Source organism: Danio aesculapii, chromosome 10 (assembly GCF_903798145.1).
Source record: "Danio aesculapii chromosome 10, fDanAes4.1, whole genome shotgun sequence".
NCBI classification, from domain to species: Eukaryota; Metazoa; Chordata; class Actinopteri; order Cypriniformes; family Danionidae; genus Danio; species Danio aesculapii.
The window spans coordinates 4,320,952-4,338,460 of NC_079444.1; positions in this window are offsets into that span (position 1 = coordinate 4,320,952).

A 17,509-nucleotide genomic window follows, 5' to 3' on the forward strand; every position below is an offset into this window, starting at 1 on the left:
CCGAGGATCGAAACATGACCTCTCTGGGCAGAAATTTAAAATATGGAGCAATCGCTGGCTTTTTTTAAATGTCTAATTATCTTGTTTAATCCCGCCCCTTTTCGCAGCGCCGTAGGACAGAATTTCACACACACAAAGCCCAGTGTGACCGCAGCTTTAAGCTGCGGTCACACTTGACTTTTCCTCCCATAGACTTCCATTCATACGCACACGAATGCGTCAGACCGGAAACGCAGGGTCATGCGTCAAGTTTCGCAAGTTGCTGCGGTGCAAAGTTCAAGCTTGGTGAACTCTGACCTGCGAAATCGCATCACTTGACTGCGTGAGACTAATCGAGGATCAAAACAAGACCTCTCTGGACAGAAATTTAAAACATGGAGCAATCGCTGGCTTTTTTTAATGTCTAATCATCTTGTTCCCCTTTTCGCAGCGCCGCACGACAGAATTTCGCACACACGAAGCCCAGTGTGACCGCAGCTTTAGAGGTTCACAACACCCATAATCCATCACATCTGGTTTAAATTATTTTCTGTAAAAACTTTTGAAGGTCATGTGATCAACAGGAAGTTTGCAGCATCTCATTTCTCACAGGATGTGCTCTGTGTTCTTGCAGTCTTCCAAATTGATTCTTCCAAGGTAACTTGGCAAAAATGGTCTTCACAAGAACACAGTCCCTTTCTCTGCATTCTTGGTTTTAAGAAACTCCCTCTCTCTCTTCCTCACTCTGCTTGACTTGCATTTAATTAGCCCACCTGATGCTTGTAATGAGTGCGCTGCAACAAATGAGCAGAGAGAACACGGCTTGAGAAGGATCTCTTGGCTCCTGCACCTGTTTATTCCAAACACTAAGCGTAGACTTTTGTAAATTGAACTTATTTGTATTGCCATTAGTTTGCATACCTTGTGGTTTGTGGGTGCTTTGATGTGAAAACACTGTTGTAGCCTTCTTCTATAAGGTCGTGTCTCTCTTCTTTCTATCTCTATTTTTCGGAGACTCGTGTCGGCAATTAACGGGTGTTTTTACCTTGTGTTATCTTGTATTAATTCTTGTAGAGGCATGGAAAGCCTGTAGGAAGACGGTTCCACATGAAATGTGAGGTTGTTTGACACATGGTCATGCCTGTTTGTGGTTAGTAACAGAGTAAAGGTAAGCTTCTAGGTAATTTTGTTCCAAAAAGCAGTTTGGTTGTTATTTTAGCTAAAACAATGTCCTGAAGATTGATTAATTCCTTTAAAAACGAATTACCATGTTTTGTTTGCTACAACAAATGGTTGTCACATTTCTGGGGCAGAGGAATGAAGGGAATGGTCCACATCTATTTTGCGTTTCTGTTTTTAGTTAATTCGCTCATCACCCCCCTTGTATGGCTTAACATGACATAAATTATGCTTTTTACTGGAATTTGTAGGTGAATACCCATACAATGTATACATAATTTTATAATCAACATTATTTTTGACATATATATTTTATACATATATTTGTAAGACAATCTTTTTCCTTTGAAGATAAATTCCTTGGCCTTTAAACAATGATTTTTAAAAACAAAGAACAAGCTGTGTCCTTATTTCGGGTTCACAGATGCTGCTTTTCTGGCTCAGCGGATGGGGCACTTAAAGTTTGTGTATCAATGTCTCTTCTGTTTGAAGAGAGATACCGCAATTTATTTTTATTTTATTTTTTTAAATTTATTTATTTTTTTGTGTGTGTGTAAAAAGATCAGCTCATGCAAACACTTTCTGTTGAGCCATAAATAGCTTTACCTACTGAAAACCATAGTTATGAGAGTCTGAAACACACATCCACACAGAAAATAACAATTCACAGTACAAACAAATTGAATTAAGGTTTTCTGTTAAGTTTGATATGTTAATGTTTATTGAATATGGCATGTACTATACCATTTGGCTGTATAATAGAGAAACTGCAAAAGACAGTTATGTATTAATATTTTTTAGCAGCAGAGAGTCTTCAAGACCTAATATACATGTGAAAAATACAGCTGATTTTACAGTTAATAAATGTATTTAAATGCCATTTGTGAAATAAATGCCATTTGTGAAACATCAGTGTAGTTAGTAAATTATACAGCATCTTTTGATGTATTATATTATATTATACTATTATACATTAAAAAGGGTCATATTTTGGTTTTAAGGGTCTCCAACAACAGACTGAAATGCATGCAAGGTAAAAAAAAACACTTTCATTGTCTTAAAATATGCATTTATTTTTACCTAATTATCCCAACGACTTCCAAATGATTCGTTCAGTGATTAATTTGTTCCCAAAGCTGTGTGATGTAATCAAAAATGTACATCTGAAGGAATGGGACGGAGGGAAATTAGTGTGTGAAGGTCAAAAAAATTGGACTGGAACGTGGCCAAGGTCTGTTTGCATCAGGGCTGGCATGAGTATATAGGAGAACTAGGCGACTGCCTAGGTCAGCCACCCAAACGGGAAGGTGTAGAAGTCCATTCTATTGGACCAATGATGGAATCCAATGAATGGTCAATGGTTAAATGCGTGTAAGCCATTTCTATTGCTTCTGAAAAGAATTCTGTTATTTATTAGAATTTATTCATTTACTTATTTCCAGCTCCAAATTTAATCTGACTCCAATTTTCAAGTGATCATAAAATTTAGATTGTTTCTAATTAGTAATGGATCACATTTATCAAAAATGAACAAATTTGCATATCTGATTATTTCCGATACACTATACTTTCATTTATTCTTTCATTGGTGACCAATTGTCATTCTGAGTCCATGCGTGGTTGGGAAGACGCGGTGGCGCAGTAGGTAGTGGTTTCCACCACAGTCCAAAGACATGGGGTATAGGTGAATTTAATAAACTAAATTGGCAGTAGTGTACGTGTATGAACGTGAGAATGTATGGGTATTTCCCAGAACTGGATTGCAGCTGGAAGGCCACCTGCTGTGTAAAACATATGCTGGATAAGTTGGCAGTTCATTCCGCCGTGGTGACCCCTGATTAATAAAGGGACCAAGCCGAAGGAAAATGAATACATTTTATCTGATTTGAATGAGCATTTTCTGCAGTGAAATATTTGGCAACCTAAATTTCAACGCATTCCTTGCTCCAGTCATTCAGCCTGTCCTTCATTTCTCTAACAGCTTTGCTTTTTTCCCCCCACAAACAAGACACCAAACTATCACCAGTCAATTCTCCCAGCGCAAGCATCAGCGGTCAACGCCCCCAAGCACCCACCACCCACTCGCACCTCTTTACTCTGCTCTTTATCTCCTCTCACAGAGGCTGAGGTCTGTAAACCTCTCTTCTCTAACCGTCCAACCTTCTGCATCCTTGACCCTATTTCTCACATCTTCTAAGCTATATCTCTTACATTCCCACCCACACTTCATCAACACGCTGCTTCTGAACACCACTTTCCTCACAGCACAACAGGTAATCCCATGGCTTTGAGACAAATTACAGACTGGCCTGTCCTTTCATTCATAGTGAAAACCTTGGAAAAGTTGTTTTTCAGTCAGATCTTCAAGTTTCTCACGAAATAGCTTGCTAGTCATCGACATTGGCTGTGTTTTGCCAAATGGAATGCTGTATTAATAAAGTACTGTTCATTTTGTATGTTGATGTAAATGTGTTCACCTTATCTTGTATTTTTGAAGGGAAATCAGGAAGTTGGTTCTCAGAGGTCATTCAACCAAGTTGTTTTGATTTTGATGATTTCCATGACAACACACTTTTTAAAAATGACTAAAATTGCTGTAATATCCATATAAGCCCAGTGACTATGTCAGCCTGATCTCACGAGAAAACGTAAGTATTTTACGTTTTGATAGTTTAGTGGCTAATTCCTACTAATTCGTACGAGTTCAGTCGTATAAAATTGTATGATTTTAAAAAGGAGGCGTGGCACCAAACCCCGCCCCTAAACCCAACCGTCATTGGAGGATGAGCAAATCATACTAAATTGTACGAATTAAGGAGCGGTCACACTTGAATTTTCCTCCCATAGACTTCCATTCATACGCACGCGAATGTGTCTGACCGGAAACGCGGGGTCATGCGTCAAGTTTCGCTTCAAAGTTCAAGCTTGGTGAACTCTGACCTGCGAAATCGCATCACTTGACTGCGTGAGACCAATCGAGGATCAAAACATGACCTCCCTGGACAGAAATTTAAAATATTGAGCAATCGTTGGCTTTTTTTAATGTCTAATCATCTTGTTTAATCCCGCCCCTTTTCGCAGCGCCGTACGACAGAATTTCGCACACACAAAGCCCAGTGTGACCGTAGCTTCAGATCGTACGAATTCGTATGAATTAGCCACTAAAAAAAAGTTACGAATTGCTGTGAGATTGTGTTGGACTATGTTGATGTGCAGCAATTTTAGTCATTTTCAGATAGCACATTGCCTTTTTTGTTGCATCTGGGACCAAGTGGGTGATGTCACTTTTCAAAGAAAGAAAGAAATACAGAAACACAGTACAAATCAAAACGTGCAAATACACAGACATGCTGAAAATGCATTAATTTGCTGGAAACACATACAGATTCAGAAGTGCACAAACCACATTGTGAATGTTTCAAAGAGATCCCAAAAAGTGAATGCCTGATTGTTTGTGGTTACTGGTCAGTCGTTGGAGAAGTTTAAACTAGAGGTCTGCATTGATTCACGTGCCATTATCAAATTTCTTGCGGTGTGGGAATAAATTTACGAATAAAATGCGGTAGCAGTCGGTAACTCTGGTGTAATTCGAATGGGAGCGGGTTGGCTAACAATAGAGCTTTCCCAAGTCCCAACGTTATTTCAGAACAGCATATACAGTTGAAGTCAGAGTTATTAGCTCCCCTTAGATTTTTTTTTTTTATATTTCCCAAATTATGTTTAAGAGAGGAAGAAAATTTTCACAGTATGTCTGATAATATTTTTTCTTCTGGAGAAAGTCTTATTTGTTTTATTTCGGCCTGAATGAAGCAGATTTAAAAATTTTTTTAATCCATTTTAAGGTAAAAATTATTAGCCCCTTTAAGCTATATACTTTTTCAATAGTCTAGAGAACAAACCATCGTTATACAATAACTTGCCTAATTACCATAACCTGCCTAGTAAACCTAATTAACCTAGTTAAGCCTTTAAACGGCGCTTTAAGCTGAATACTAGTATCTTGAAAAATATCTAGTCAAATATTATTTACCATCATCATGGCAAAGATAAAATAAATCAGTTATTAGAAATGAGTAATTAAAACTATTATGTTTATAAATGTGTTCAAAAAAACTTCTCTCCGTTAAACAAATTGAGCGGAAAAATAAACTGGGGCACTAATAATTCAGGGGGGCTATTCTGACTTCAACTGTATATAATTTCCTCATTCTGATTGAGCACTGGTACAGCCAGTTACACATGCTGAACGCATAATCAGTGCTTTCTGCGCATGTTTTTTTTTTTTTTTTTTTTACGCAAGTCTGTGTGCGCATCATCTGCGTGATGGTCCTCAGAGCATGCTTTACCATAATGAGAGAGCAAAGCACTGTCCTACAGATCGCTGGGGAACTACAAATCTCACCATGCATTATACTCACACACCTGCCCCAGATTTCCCCCTGATTGCAAACACACAGCTGGTAACTCATCATGGTCTGATTATCTGGACTACAGTTGAAGTCAGAATTATTAGCCCCCCTGAATTAATAGCCCCCCTGTTTATTTTTTCCACAATTTTTCCACAATCAGCACATTTCTAAACATAATAGTTTTAATAACTCATTTCTAATAACTGATTATTTATCTTTGCCATGATGACAATAAATAATATTTGACTAGATCTTTTTCAAGTCACTTCTATACAGCTTAAAGTGACATTTAAAGGCTTAACTAGGTTAATTAGGTTAACCAGGCAGGTTAGGGTAATTAGGCAAGTAATTGTATAACGATGGTTTGGTTTGTAAAATAGCTTAAAGGGGCTAATAGTTTTGACATTAAAATGTTTATAAAAAAAATTAAAAACTGCTTTTATTCTAGCTGAAATAAGACTTTCTCCAGAAGAAAAAATATTATCAGGCATACTGTGAAAATGTCCTTGCTCTGTTAAACATCATTTGGGAAATATTTAAAAAAGAAAAAAAATTCAAAGGGGGCTAATAATTCTAACTTCAACTGTATATATTTGCCTCTCAAACACACACACACACACAATGCTGAGTCTTGTTTTTCCATGTAAGGCATTATGAAGCAGTTTTTCCTGTTTATCTTGCTGTGGTTTTGATCTTTGCATTGCTTATTGTGTTGATACCTTGCTGCCTGTCCTGGACTCCTTGACCTGCTCGTTTTTGGATTTTCTGTATGCATCTCTTTGTCCCTGTGTTGACCATTGCCTGCCTGACCATTCTTGTAATAAACTGCACATGGATCCTCAACTCCGTAGTCAACTTCCTTCAGTCACACATATGCAACTGAATTGGAAGTTCTAAAACAATCGCAAACCCGAGCACACTTCTGCATTGTAGAATGAGGTCAATACGGCTAAAAAAAAAGCTTATTTCACCAAACCACTGACAGCAATTACTCACAGAACTTTTTATACTTATTATTTATAATACACTGACCTAAACAATCATTTAAAAATGTGGCTTCAGTATTGCGCAATGCTTTTGAAATGTTCGAAAAAAGCTGCAATGCTATATTAGCATGGTTTACTCTCACAATAACTATGGAGAACAATCATGTTTTTAATCAGTTAACAAATTACTTTAGTCACAGCATGTAAGATTTTCGTATGAAAACATCCAGAAATGTGTTCTATATTTTGCTGACCTATGTACTTGCATTATCCCAAATGTTTTCAAGAATCCACAGAAATAAGCATTTTTATACTCTATTCCAAACCCTTTCTGAGGGATGCTGTGTGCTGTAAACATACTTGAAAGTTTGTTTATGTTTTACATAAGGTAGCTCTGCACTAATCTGGCTCAAGCAGAAGTAGAAGTGAAGGTACGTCAAATGAAGTGAATTTACATCAGATGACATTGAAACACGGCAAGAGAAAATATAATTTTATATACATTTTTCTGCTCCAAACTTTTCAGCCCATGACCCCCAAAATAACAATGCCAGTGACTTGCGACATCCAATATGCTTTGATGTGGTTATACATACCTTCACCTTAAAATTATAGGGTTCTAGCCAACACAATCTCACGGCAATTCGTAACTTTTTGATTTAGTGGCTAACTCGTACAAATTCGTACAATCTAATTGGTACAATTTAGTACGATTTGCTCATCCTCCAATGACGGTTGGGTTTAGGGGTGGGGTTAGGTGCCACGCCTCCTTTTTAAAATCGTACAATTTCATATGACTTGTGTGAATTCGTATGAATTAGCCACTAAACTGACGAAACGTAAAATACCAATGTTTTCTCGTGAGATCAGGCTGTTCTAACTGACATTTTTGTCAAAATTGACAATGACTTATTGACTCATTAAATGACAACTTATTTATATTATGGGATGTTTTTTATAAGTTGTTAACATTTTAAGACTTTTTATTTAAAAAAACAAATGTTACACACATACTGTTTGCTATATGAAATGCTAAAACTTTGAAGCTCAATATCTCAAAATCCTTCAGACCGCAGATAGAACCTTACGATTCCAAGGTGACGATGCACAAAAAGAGGGGAAATCGAAAGGCTTGATGGCCTTTTTGAAACTATTAACTACTTTTTATATTTGTTAGTTGTGCATAATGACTAATAAATATCAGAATATAGGCTTCTCCAGCAACACTGTTTGAAAACAGTTAGTCATAAAAGGCTTCTCTTTAAATCAGCATTGCATGTTCATGATGTGAAGAGAATCGTTAATTATGTGTCCAGTCATACAGCAGTAAACAACCTGACAAGAGGATAACAGGCTGAACTTTCCTCAATCCCCACTGTGGGCCTGTTTCCTTAATCACGCCAACAAACAACATGAAGCAACTTCTCAACCGCTGTATGAAGTCACTTGAGGTGCTGTCTGTGGTTTTATTGTACTTGCCTTGTTTAATATTCAGATTTTTTTTTACTTGGGATTCATCATGTTTCTAGCTATTTTAAGGAAGAATGGCATGTCCTGTTTTAAGGCATTTATAATGAGGTACTTCAAAAACAATATATTGCGGACAGTTGCATCAGAGATCCAGTATTAGAAGGAACACAGATCGTCGTGATGTTCAGTGGTACTGAACTGGTCTTTTAAATGGATGGTTGTCAAACATTCCTCATCAGATCCAGTCAGAATATCAAGTAATGTCTAGATTTAAAAAAAAAATGGGGAAGATAATGTTAGATGAAATAATCTTTTAGTTGATTGATTGATTGATCATTTTATAATTACATATGCTAGTCACTACTGAGAAACAGCACTATGTCTTTTTGTACTGTATGTTGTGTATAATATCTGGCACCAAACACAAACCACAGAGATCTTTAATTTTTAATATGTAGATTAAATCAGCCTCAAGAAAGGGGCTGTTTGTTTATGTATTATTCATAATATCTCTGTTTTTAATTATTTCTGCATGCATTTACACTCTTATTAACTCCAGCTTAAACAATCAGTTAGGGGCACTGTAATAATACATAATCAAATGTAAGAAAGGTAGATTCTCTGGGAAATATATTTTTACACCAAACTTTTTTTAGATGATGTTCCTGTTGGCTGAGAACATCCAGCCTGATCTCACGAGGAAATGCAAGTACTTTACATTTTGTCGGTTTAGTGGCTAATTCATACAGTTCAGTCGTACGAAACTGTACGATTTTAAAAAGGAGGCATGTCGGTGCAATAGCCTAGAGGTTAGCGCGTCGACATATGGTGCAGTAGCACGTCAGGGCGACACGAGTTCGAACCCCCGGCTCGAGGACATTTCCCTACCCTACCCCCCTCCCTCTCTCCAACTTTGCTTCCTGTCCTAAATACTGTCCTATCTAATAAAGGCAAAATGGCCAGAAATAAATCTTAAAAAAAAAAAGGAGGCGTGGCACCTAACCCCACCCCTAACCTCAACCGTCATTGGGTGATAAGCAAATCGTACTAAATTGTATGAATTATATCGTACGAATTCATACGAATTAGCCACTGAATCAAAAAATTACGAATTGCCGTGAGATTGTGTTGGAACATGTACTGCGTTGGAATAATGTGCATTTCCTGCAAGGTGTCATCACGGTCTTGCTACTACTACTACTACTATTACTACTTAAAATAATAATAATAACATGTAATTACATGCAAGGATTACGTTGCTTTACTAAACACTTTTCTTAATATTGTTAAAACCATAATACTGCCACTTCCCAAAGTTTGACCATGAATCATTTCAAGTGGGGGAGGCATTAATACAGTTGTTCGTTATGCACATTTCATTAAGTCATAGTATTTTAAAATGAAATTAACAATGAATTTTATCTGAAGTGAAGCATGCTGCACAAACACCCTGATTAGTCTCTGAGGCGCCGTGTATTATATTATATTAAAACATTGTATCCAGATGCACAATAAATAGATTCTTATTAACACGTTACTTTGCGTGATGAGATCATTGTGTAATCGCAACTCAAAACTACATCTTTATGTAGTATACAAAATAATTATTGTTTTCTCAAATTGACTGGCCATCTCAGCAAAAAACATTCTCTGAAATATGTCCATTTAGATGTGCATGAAAAATAGAGTTGACTGTTTGTAAAAGTAACACAAACACTTTTTGATAAGATTTTTTGGTAACACTTTATAATAATTACACACTATAAATAATTTATTAAGCATTAGCAAATAGTGAATTCATTATCTGTTAAGCATTAACTCTACATTAATAAGCGTTAGTAAGCAGTTTATAACTGCAGCTACAAATGCTGTATTCTTGACTTACAAACATATTTATAATGTGCTTAATAATTGTACTTTCATACTTTGTTAATGATTTATTTTTCATTACTAAATTAAGTATTGCATTATTTACAAACCAGTTGTATTTAAGAGTAGTTGAGGGTTTTTAGGATAATTCAGAATGAGTTAGTAAATGATTAATAAACTATTGAAACCAACATTTATATGTCTTATTATTCAGGCATATGTTAAGGGTTACTATGTATGTTAATAAATGCTTTATTAACTCAACTTCATCTAGTTTTGTGACCTTATCTAAAGTGAGGACTATTAATGCTTTATAAATCCCTTATAAATGACAAATAAAGGCTCAGTTAAATTCTAAACTGGAAAAATGACATTATTCATTCCTTTTCATTTAAAGATACACAGATAAAACTGTACTTCAAATGATAAATCTTTGCAAACTTATCTAAAATAAAATAACTGTAGAGTTTAAACATTGCATCTTATTATATTGCTAAATTATTATATTGTTGTTGTTGTTATATCCAGTTTTATGCCATATTTTGACACCCCTGTTATTTGGCAATGTTTAAACTTTACAGTCATTTTATTTTTTAGAAAAGATTGCAAAGATTATTGTTCACTTGATTCTGAGCCTTTTATTGTCATTCATAAGGGATTTATAAAGCATAAATAGTCCTCACTTTAGATTGGGTCACAAAATTGCGTGAAGTTGAGTTAATAAAGCAATTATTAATATATTAGTTAACTATTAGTATATGCCTGAATAATAAGATATATAAATGTTGATTTCAATAGTTTATTAATCATTTACTAACTCATTCTGAATTATCCTAAAAACCCTCAACTACTCTTAAATACAACTGATTTGTAAATAATGCAATACTTAATTTAGTAATGAAAAATAAATTATTAACTAAGTATGAAATTACAATTATTAAGCACATTATATAGGTACTTAAGTCAAGAATACAGCATTTGTAGCTACAGTTATAAACTGCTTACTAGCGTTTATTAATGTAGAGTTAATGCTTAACAAATAATGAATTCACTAGAATCTAATGCTTAATAAATGATTCATGGTGTGTAGTTATTATAAAGTGTTACCGATTTTTTTATTTTTAAATATAACACTGATGATGAACAGTTACATTCTTGTAAACGGTCACAGCTTATGTATTTACACTTTTTAACTTGTGAAATTAACGCATTTGTGACAACAACTGTAGCACTATTGGAATTTATTGCTACCTAAATTACCAAAAATTATACATGTTAACAAATATCAGTAAACTAACAGTTATGAAAAACAATCGGAGCTATCAATTTACTCTACTGAGTGAAGCCTGCAGCCACTGCTCTTTTGAGTCACTTTATAAAATTGCTAAAATTAGCCAAATGAATGTTAAAAATCGCTAAAATTGTTTCTGCTGCTCTTCGAAAGAAAAAAAAAAACAAGTTGCTAGGGTAGAATGAAAAGTTGCTAAATCTAGCAACCAAATCGCTAAGTTGGCAACACTGCATAAAGCGAACTCCAATCCTAAGCTTTAAATAAACTGTAAACGTATCCCTTAAATCTGATTGGCTGATTGGAATGTTATTAAGTACACGAATCCATACAATAAACAGGGACTCATGTGAAAGCTTGGTTTTCATTCCAGGTCACTAAATACAAGCAATGCAACCTGCTCCTATTAGTTCTTACTACATACCTTTTATCTACATGTTTCTGCTTTTAGAGGAATGAGTGGCAGTATTAAGATGTTTGTGCAGCCACCAAAAAGCTAAGCTTCATGTGTATGTATTCTCCTCATACCTAGTACACAGTGTACACATTTATACTGCAACACTTATCATAAAAACAGCATGCATAAGACATAATGGGACTCATGTTGACAGGAATAAAAGACAGCCAGAGGTCAGGCTATTGTAGGCATTCCAACAGAAAGCAGCAGCACATGTAAACACCATATTTAAATGTATAACATCTCATGTAAACAGTACAATTGAAATGATTTTAATCGAAAAGCAAAAGCAACAACAACTACAAAATGTGTACATGTACACATGGCTATATTGTTTTTCCCCCTCTCATCATCGCTGTAGGCTGCTGGACATCACAATGAACTCCTGGGAGCATCAGCCATCTCCCTGCCACTTCAATATCAAGCACATGCAGGGGTGACAAAGTATTGACTGCGTTTTGCCTTTAGTTTATGATTATCTGTTGGAAACCCTGCAGGTCCAGTAGCATGTTTACAATTGAACATCACAGCGAAATACTGTAAGTCCCACCAAGGTAAACAGCTCCCACTTTTACCTTATTGCTTATCCAAGATTTTGTATTCTTCTTACTATATAAACTACAGAGGGAACAGAAAATCTGCCATCATGGCTCAATCTCTTGGTAGAACTGACTTATGTGAAGTTTATTTATAAACTGATTTTGAGAAATTCAAGTGCTTATGATTGACCACAGCTGGTGCTGCATTAGCTAACACACGATTCACCAATCAGATGATTCCTAACTCGCTGTAAATAACCAGATTTTCCTACCTCAGTTATCTTTGTCTTGAAGAATCCCCATCTTCCACCCCAAGTCCTCCTCCCTTTTTTTAGAGATGGCGGCGGTTTCCTCCAACAATCCAAAGAGATGCAACACAAGTGAATTGACCAAACTAAATAAGCACTCTAGATAAGCTCTTAGTCAATAGTATATCTCTCCATAGCAATCTCGAAATCTTCATTAGCCATGAATTAGCAGGAGAGTTCTCGATCTACCTGAGCTCAAACTCCCCTCTCGGCCTGCAAACAGGAGGGAGCCCCAGGCTTGAGGATTTTATGAGCTCAAGGCTCTGTCGTGGGAAAGCATGCCAAACACTCTTTATAATCAATCATCAGCTAAGTGTGAACTCTTGAAGGTGTATTGCAGGCTGTTGAAGAACATCTTGAAAAACATTGCATGGGAAGGCTACAAAAATAGTGTCACGGTGGCACAGTGGGTAGCGTGATCGCCTCACAGCAACAAGGTCGCTGGTTCAAGCCCCGGCTGGGTCAGTTGGCATTTCTGTGTGGAGTTTGCATGTTCTCCCTGTGTTCACGTGGTTTTCCTCCGGGTGCTCCGGTTTCCCCCACAAGTCCAAAGAGTTGTGCTATAGGTGAATTGAATAAGCTAAATTGTCCGTAGTGTATGAGTGTGTACGGATGTTTCCCAGTGATAGGTTGCAGCTGGAAGGGCATCCACTGTGTAAAAGCATATGCTGGATAAATTGGTGGTTCATTTCACTCTGGTGACCCCTGATTAAAAAAAGGGACTAAGCCTAATTAAAATGAATGAATACTAAATTAAATTTCCCAGCTGTTAATTGTTGTGGAGTTAATTCAAGCCTTTTTGCAATGATGAGTCCCACACAATGCCATTATAAAGTTTGTGCGCATGCACCCGTACACACACACACACACACACACACATGCATTAGGCTTTTGCACAGCAACTGTTACAGGATACAGGTTAATATACACTGCTGTATGGACATCTGTTATGTTAATGTACAAAATAAACCTGATTTAAGTCCACAAACCAGGATTGAACCGTCTTTTATATTTGACCCTTCGCTAAGCCCCGCCCTCCTTAGTTACTGTTGCTATGTCTGTTAAGCTTTCATGCCTGTCACGTTTATTACAATATGTATGCGCCAGTATCAGACATTGCCAGGGATATTATTAGTCATTGTTGGCGAACAGGTGAGATATCCGAGAAAGCCAGACAAAAGGACTGCAGTATGCATTACAGGGGTATATTCACCACATAATACGTAACCGATTAGAAAATAACTTAATCAAAATTGAAGCTAGGTAAGCCTAGCTGCCTCATGGACAGTGCTTCTACATCAGGGGTGGGCAAACTCGGTCCTGGAGGGCCGGTGTCCTGCACAGTTTAGCTCCAACACTACTCAAACCCACCTGAACATGCTAATCAGTGTTTTCAAGATCACTAGAAATCTATAAGCAGGTGTGTTTGATTAGAGTTGAAGCTAAACTGTGCAGGACACCGTCCCTCCAGGACCGAGTTTGCCCACCCCTGTTCTACATAATTCATTTTCAGAAAGAGCAGCCAGAAAGGCGAAATTGATGGATTTGTGCCAAATATTAGCATCAATGACCCATAACAACGCACAGTACCTATAACTGTCAGTATGTTTGTGAGCTCTTTATATCGTTTCTATTCTAATTTGCATTTAAGTGGAAAAAATTTATAAATTGAAATGCAAATCAAAGTATAAATAGCAGAAGTGAACAACTAGATTGTCTCTACCAGTAAATATTAATCCGACACCAAATATAAAAGCAGACACTAACTCAGTATTTCGACTAAATCTCTAAACAACGGATGAAAACATCCGTGAATTGTAGCTCTGACATGGACATGAGGGATATAAATGACTGAAAAACAGCTGTGGGTGAATATATTAATGGCAGGTGCTCAGTTTGTGTTTATATCTCGGTTTTGTTCTGTTGATATGTAATTTCAAATAATCGTTGCTTGAAGCAGATGGAAATATGATTGTTATTAGTATGACAACTATTGCGAGGGCTTAAACGGAGCAGTGCTCATAATATCGAGTGGGGGAAAAAAAGACAGCTGGGAAACATAACCTCAGTTTTAAACAGATCCGTTTAGGGTAAGAGGTGTGTGAGTTATTGCCGTCTATTACTGAATGTGGCAGGAATATCGAAAACAAAACCAACTTAACCCCGCTCTTTAGCGCCCCTTGTAGGACTCAAATGGTCCATTGCATGTTCAAAAATTGTCGGAGATCTGAGTTAAAAATTAAGAAGTTTTATTTTGAGTGCAAGAAGTTAGAGAATACAAGTTCTGCGCAGGAGAGGTATTAGTTCAGCCCCCTTCTTTATTATGCCCTCGTTCAGGCTTTTTATACTGTCTCTCACACACTATCTAACCCCAACTCTATGTGACTTATATGGTGTTGTCTTGAGAGTTTGACCATTCAGCAACCAGATATTCTTCGTCCTGGTATCTGTTATGAGCAGCAGGCCTCCCCCCTGCCAGTAGCAGGAAGTTGGGTTCCTCTTTCTTGTACACACATTATCAAAGTTAACCATTTAAAAGAAGAAACCCTTTATGTCTGCATTTATTAGTAAATGTTTAGCAAAATCTAACAATAAAAAAATGCTATCCTTCACCCTCACACAGCTTGATCCACACTGGCATTTCTCCCTTTGGGTTTTAGGTATTGAAAAAAAAAAAATCTACCACCCCGTCCAAAGTTTTAGGAGACCGGTATCAGATTTGCACAATCAATATGCACAACTCTTTGGCTAGTTTCCCTTGCTCAAAAGCTTGACAGACCTTCCGCGCGTAGCTACGGTTGCTAAGCCACGATTGGTGTGTGGTGGTTTTTAGGTGTGGCTTAGCGAAGGGTCAATTGTACTGACACGATGCAGCTCTGGTGATGAATTACAGCAATTTTACTGTAATATGCACTATTTTAAACTTGTAAAACTCATTCTTGAGATGCAGATCTTTTAATCCCAGTTGCTTTGCGCACAACTTGTCTCGTGGATATGATTTATGGATCTTACTACTGAAACATTATTACGTGGCTGTCAATCAATTCGGTGGACGGGGAAACTACACTCCTATGTCACGTTGCAGTGGGCCTCAAAATGGGAGTGATTCGGATCCTATTTTAACGTCAGGGAATTAAAAAAAAAGGCTTTCCACCTTAAATTTATGCAGGTGTTCAGAGAAAAACCATAAACACTCATAACAAATAAATTCAGAGTTTATCGTTGTCTACTTCAAGGCAATTTTGAGACATGACTTGAGCGAAACTCCTTTTTAGTACGAATGATTAAAAATAAAAAACTCTCATCAACAATATCTGTAACACAAACATTATGTAACAGCAGAAAAGTTGCACATGCAGGCACAGATCCATGTAAAATGTGAAAAATGTCTGTATTCTGCATGCAGGCCAGTAGTTGACAATGCACACATACGCTTCTGTAATCAGCCATTGTTTATTTGGATGTCTTGCCAGTTTCATCAGCAAATCAGAAGCACACAGTAGGCAGGCAGAGCAAATACAACCCGCAGCCTTTTCGCTTTCACGCTAGCCATGTTTACAAAACACACACACTATTCTATGCAGTAGCTATCTATATTGAGTTGTTCATGCATGTGAATGGGTCAAAATCACTTTTCAAAATCACATACCATCTGCAACTTCAGCCGCTTCTTATTGGAAGTTCCCTGAAAGCATTTGAATCTTATTTTGTGAGTTACATACAGTATATTCACAAATGAACAAAGATATTTACTGTATGACATGATATTTGAAAACGGACATCGATAAAATCAGAGAAACAGAGATGCCTATTATTTGTTATTAATCTGCACCTGCTACAAATGACCTTAATTAACTGACAAACCCTAATTAACTGGCAGCTGAACTTTTGAATTTGTCCAAACCATAGGTGTAGCAGATATTTATTTATTTATTTATTTTTGTATATACAGCGGGGCAAATACATATCGAACACGTCACCTTTTTCCTCAGAAAACATTTCTAAAGGAGTGGTTAACTTGAAATTATCTCCTGATGTTGGTAACAACCAATCCATATATGCAAAGAGAGCCAATCTAATTAGTTTACAAATTAAGTTATGCGTAATAAAAGGAATTGACTCAGGGGAAACAGTATTGAACACCTGAAGAAAGGGAGGTGTAGAAAGGCAGTGAAAGCCCAGTTGAAATCTCTCCATAGTTATTCAGCAACCCTCTGCCCTTAGACATATTAAATTAATATTAGCTGCTTCAGGCCAACATCTACATTACCAGGATGATGAAGATGAGATCAGAGTGGACATTTCAGCAAGACAATGATCCAAAACACAGCAGAGGAAACTCTCAAATGCTTTCAGAGAAAGAAAATCAAGCTGTGGAATGTGGACTTAACTTGAATCCAATATAAGAAATAATTTAAAGATCAGATTTGATAGAGGAGACCTGCAGAACCATCAAGATTTTTAGACTTTGTTAAAGCCTGTAAAAAAATTACATCTGAGCAACGCGTGTGTTAATGCAATGCTTAACTTCATTCTCCATATGAGAGGTTAAGCTGCCATCATTAAAAAAAAAAGCCTTTTATATAAATTAGTAGTTTTGTTTTGTTTTATTTTTATGTTTGGGTTTTTCCCAAAATCTGGTTCAATTCCATGTCAACAGCTTATTTAGAAATGTCATTCACATGACGTGTTTAATACTTATTTTCCTCATTGTGTATATATATATTTTTTCAGGGTATACCTTGAGTTTCAACTTGGGCCACATTGCAACACATGCACATACATTGTAATATTGAGTGATAATTTTTACATTTGTTGTGCAAATTGTAATCCTTATATTTTATTAATTTGATGGACAAGGTTGGACAATTAAACCATAGCCTATAACCATTCATCATTTTATTTATTTCTTATTTTAAAGTGATAAGGCTTTTAATAACTTTTTGTTTTCATTCACAATTTCATTATTAATTATGAGCTTAAAGGACAAGTATAGGTTGTGTAATTATTTAAGACAAAACAGAC